This window comes from Rutidosis leptorrhynchoides, chromosome 1 (assembly GCF_046630445.1).
Source record: "Rutidosis leptorrhynchoides isolate AG116_Rl617_1_P2 chromosome 1, CSIRO_AGI_Rlap_v1, whole genome shotgun sequence".
Taxonomy (NCBI): Eukaryota; Viridiplantae; Streptophyta; class Magnoliopsida; order Asterales; family Asteraceae; genus Rutidosis; species Rutidosis leptorrhynchoides.
This window is the reverse complement of record NC_092333.1, coordinates 332,503,244-332,509,317: the sequence shown is the minus strand read 5'-3', so window position 1 is coordinate 332,509,317 and position 6,074 is coordinate 332,503,244.

Below are 6,074 nucleotides of genomic sequence, written 5' to 3'. Positions count from 1 at the left end.
GTTGGCCTCAGATTCACGAACCTATATAATTTGTTTATTTATTAATATATATAATTGTAACCGAACAAATATATATATATATATATATATATATATATATATATATATATATATATATATATATATATATATATATGTATTTATTATTAGTGATATAATTTTTATGTTAATAACCTATATATGTCATTTTATATATATATATTAAGTAATGACCATATTTATATAGTTAAGTTTTGTATTAAATATATATGTGTATATATATATATATATATATATATATATATATATATATATATATATATATATATATATATCTATATTTATTTTATAAATATCTTTTGTTTGTTAACTTAATGATAATACTAATAACAATAATACTAATAATAATAATGATATTATTGATAATAATTATAAAAATAATACTGATAGTTTTATTGATAGCTTTAGTAAAAATTGATAGTAATGATTGTAAATTTTAATAATAACAGTATAGGTAATGATTCATAATAATAATAGTAAATATTAATGATGATACTTATAACACTAATAATGATAATTATGCTATTAATAATTATAAGTATATTGATAAAACTAATATTTATAAAAGGATAATAATCCTAATGTTAATGATAATAATAATATATTTTTATTACATTCATAATAATAATAATAATAATGATAATCATAATCATAATCATAATGATAATAATAATACTAAAATGATAAGTTTATTACTAATAACAATATTACTAATACTTATAATAATAATAATGATAATGATTATAGCACTTTTACATATAATAATAACACTAATAATTTTAACACTAATAGTAATAATAATAAAAATAACAGTAATAACAATAAGAATCATAATAATAATAATAATAATAATAATAATAATAATAATAATAATAATAATAATAATAATAATAATAATAATAATAATAATAATAATAATAATAATAATAATAATAATAATAATAATAAAATAGAAAATTACCTTAGGAAAGGGTTCCAAAAAAAATTGTGCCTCATGCGAGGCTCGAACTCCCGACCTCTCAGAAACCCGTTAACTCTCTAACCATCTGCTCTACTTCGTTTTTCCTAATTAACTTGACACTTAAATGTTTTTAACTCTTATACTTGTCTGTCCTCCTTCTTCTCTTTAATCAAACAGAATTCGTGTAATAACTATAACAGCAAATAAAGGGTTGATTTAGAAAGTTTAAATTGAAACAGAATCAACTCTTAATGGTAGTTGTTATCAACAGAACAGAGAAAATAAAAAAAATTAAAACAGACGCTGAAAGTTCACGAAGAACAAGATGAAGTCCAACATTGAATTTTGATTTCTAAATAGTTTTAGACAAAATTTTGTACATGAAATAAGTTGAAAATCACCTCTGGAAACTTTCTAAACTCTTAATTAGACTTAAAACATAAAAACGATTTCCAATTTTGTGATGAACACACAGTTTTGACTTTTTAGGATTGAACTTTCACTCCAAAATTCAGACACGATATTAAGAATTGGAAATTGAAAGTTTGCAAAAAGATTACATATCCAATTCCTAACAAAACCACATTTCAAGATTTTAAAACGGCATTCGAATTTAAAGTATTTGAAAAATTAATCAAGAACAGAGCTACGCCTGGGTTCTTCAATTTAAATTGTGATTTTTGTTTGTTTTAGACTCGAATTGAATTAATAGAGTGTTAGATAGATACTAACAGATGTTATTACAGCTAATGTAGATCAATTATCATTTGTTTGATAGTGTGACTTGCTCGCCTTTTACAGATTCGATTAGTATAACCAAATAAATAAAATAAAAATAGGACGTAATGGAATAGGAATTAGTACGATCGATATTGATGTTTAACAGATTGTAGACCAAAAACAAAAATTTGTATAGGAATGATAGGAACGTAAAGCTGACTTTGATTCTTCCTATTTTTATAAAAAAATTAATATTAATAAATCTAATAATAATAATACCTTTATTAATAATTTAAATAAAAAATACAATATTAATAATATCAGAAATAATAATAATATCATTAATAATCAAATTATTAATAATAAAACAATATTAAGATTAATAATGGTATTAATGATAATATCAAAATAATACAAATAATAATAAAAGTAATAATGATAATAACTTTAAATGGAAGTGGTTGTTTTTATAGTAACCCTAATAGTATAACAATTTAATTGTATCAAATTTATATATATATATATATATATATATATATCTACGTATATATTTATATATATATTATATAATATTATTCATAATACTGATATTAATAATAATCATTTTAATATAATAATTGTATTTTATTTTATAATTATATATATATGTATGTATATATATATATATATATATATATATATACATATATATATACACTAATAATACAACTTGTAATTACATTACTAATAATTATATCATATATTATATGAAAACATCTATTGAATATTGAATATTTATATATTTTATAAATGTTATAATATAATTATTATTAGAAGTCTTTATATATATATATATATATATATATATATATATATATATATATATATATATATATATATATATATATATATATATATAGATTCATGGTAATATCATACTTCTATTTATATATATTCAATCTAATAATAATATATATATCTTGTTATTTTACCTTTTTAATTCTAATTAATTACAGTATACATTATATATACACTTATATTTACATTTATATATTTACATTTATATATATATATATATATATATATATATATATATATATATATATATATATATATATATATATATATGTACATATTTATTTGCATACAACAGTTCGTGAATTGCTTTAAATAGTCAAAGGGTAATTACATATATGAAGTCAGTTCAAAGTTTTTAGACTCAACATAATAGACTTTGCTTATTGTGTCGAATTCATATTAAAATTAAGTTTAAATTTGATCGAAAATTTCCGGGTCGTCACAAGCAGAGCACAAAAGTGTTCGGTTTTGGGATAATTCGAATAGGAGACACAAGCGTATACAATCACCTTGTTTCATAACGATTAAAAGCTTCAAATATTTGATGGTTCCAGTCAGGTTTAGTCACACAGAAAAAGAAAAGGAAGAAAAATATACTCGCCTGAACAGGGATGAACCCAAAAGTGTGATTCGAGTAATTGATGTATAAATACATTGAAACAGACCTCTTGGGTAGTGATAAATGTCATATGTGAAGCACTTAGATTCATAACAGCAACAAAAGTGGAATTAACCGAAGAACAGAACCGTTACACATATTTAGAATTTAAAGAGTTTTAGATCAAGATTTCTTCATGAAACCTGCTACAAATCACCATTAATATACTCATGAATTATCAATTGAACTCGAAACAACTTATAAATTTCGAATTTGAACAATTACGATTCAGTTGACTTTTTGATCCGAAGTTTGACCCTTCGAATTTGAGTTTGATTTGACGAGTTAAAACCTGAGGATTTGAAGAAACAACCACGACGTGATTTAGAACCCTTCTGCATTTCTACTTTTCTTTAATTCGCCTTGAATAAATTCAGAGGTTAAATGGGTTTGAGTGTATGAACAACAGATAGTCGATTGTATTTCTTTTAAATTCTGTTTCTTCTATTCTGAATAGCAGCAATCAGATGATTTATAAGGGTAATTGAATGATTGATGTAGTAATAAAATTTGATTAAAGTTGTTTTCTAGCGATGATTGAAGATCGATTGAATCTCACGAGTTGAATAGAAAATAAAAAAATAAATAAAGGAGATAATGATATATGATCCGTTTATAAATAATTATTATCTATTATACATAATATATAATTATAATATATTAATAATAATATTAATTATAATTACATTAATAATAATAATATTGATAATGTAAAAAAAAAATTAATAGTAATAATATTAATAATAATAATAATAATAATAAAGATAAAAGTAAAAATAATGATAATAATAATAAAAATGATAAATTTTTAATAAGCATATATAACACATTTTCGGATCACCGTTTATATATATATATATATATATATATATATATATATATATATATATATATATATATATATATATATATATATATATATATATATATATATATATAATTTATATAATTATTTATATATTATATAATATTTACGTGCATTGTTAAAATGTAATTTTTGTTCCAATGACTCGTACGTTGTCACTCAACTATTGTTTCAGTTTCAGTTTCTCGAACGGCTTTTCGTACGCTTAGAAAACTAACACTTTACGTTTCGTGACTCGTACCCTTGTCCAAATATAGACTAAATCGTTGATGAATCATATTACACGAAGTGTAATTTATACATTTGAGTGTTTTGGTCATTAGCTTCTATAAATCAACCTCTCTTTATTTATCAAAGTATTTAATTCAAAACGTTTTATATCTAAGTTAATATTATATTTTGTAATATATATATATATATATATATATATATATATATATATATATATATATATATATCATTTAAAATATAAACTTGTATAAATTATAATTGAAATATTTATGTAATAGCATGGCATTTAGTTTTTTTTCTTTCCAAAAACTAGTTATATTTATAATTTAAACTTGTTTAAATAATAGAAGTTATTATATCAAATAATGTTTTGAGTAATACGAAAACTAAATAATTAATTTACCAAGGGTCACGAGGCAATCACTGTAAAGTATGTTTTTGAAATTTAAAAGGAAATCTTTACTAACTCTTGACTCACTTTCATTAATGACACTCTTTGTAAATCACATTTCCAAATTTTCCGAATACTGATAAAAAGGACATATTTCTTAAATCGTAATGGACCTCTAAACAGAGACTCGAAATCAAAGAATCTTGATAACTCAATCATTTGATATAATCGTTCAATTTCGTCAATAAATATATCAAACATATACGGAAACAAATACGTTTATGTGAAGTATTATATGTCTAATACTTGTTAACATTTTCAAGTTATAATATATATACATATATGTATAATCATATCCATTTATCTAATGGTTCATGAATCGTCGGTATTTGGTCGAAGTTAAATGAATGTATAAACACAGTTTAAAATTATTGAGATTCAACTTAACAACTTTGCTTATCGTGTCGGAATAATGTAAAGATAAAGTTCAAATTCAGTCGGAAATTTCCGGGTTGTCACAGTACCTACCCGTTAAAGAAATTTCGTCCCCGAAATTTGATCGAGGTCATCATGACTAACAATAAGAATGTTATTATGACGAATGTAAGCTGATACATAGAGTTTTATCATGATTAAGAAATATGGATAAAATAATTCTATTTCTCGAAGCGTATGAGTGAAGCTATCGTAAAAGACTGGAATGAGTAAGTGTAGATTCGTCATATCTTTTGACGTAGATGGGATTGATTTCCAGATTTCAACGGATTTGGAGAAATCTTCTTAATAAGATTTGATTCTTCGTTAATTAAGGAAATTAGGATCTTCTTCGGTTAAATGCAATAACCTGTCACGATTGCACTGTCAGATTTTCCGCTATAATTCCCCTCCTTTCGTTTATTTACCCCCACAACTCATCTTCTATTTTTCCTTCCTCAATTCATATTTTAAAGCACTCATCAGTATGCTCCATCCAGTACTGATTCTGGATATACTCCTAACTTTCATATCTGTTATTCTTCTTTTTCATCTATCACCGGAGGATTTTATTTATTTCTACTATTACCTTGGGGTTATAGTAATTTTAATTCTCCCGTGCATTTACGTGGCAATACGTATTGATATGCACGGTTTGTAATTTATGTGTTGTTATCGAGCTTTATATTTTATTTTATATTCAAGAGTTCCATACTTTTGTCTCTTCTTCCCAAATTCAAGTCAAGCGAATAATGGTCCAGAATTTGTAGGTATGGATTTTGAAATGAACATAGTTAATGTTCTGAGAAGGAAATTGTAATGGTACGATATTGATTTGTCAAATTACCAGAATATCCTGAAAAAGAACGAATCATCAAGAAAAATATTTTCTTGATAT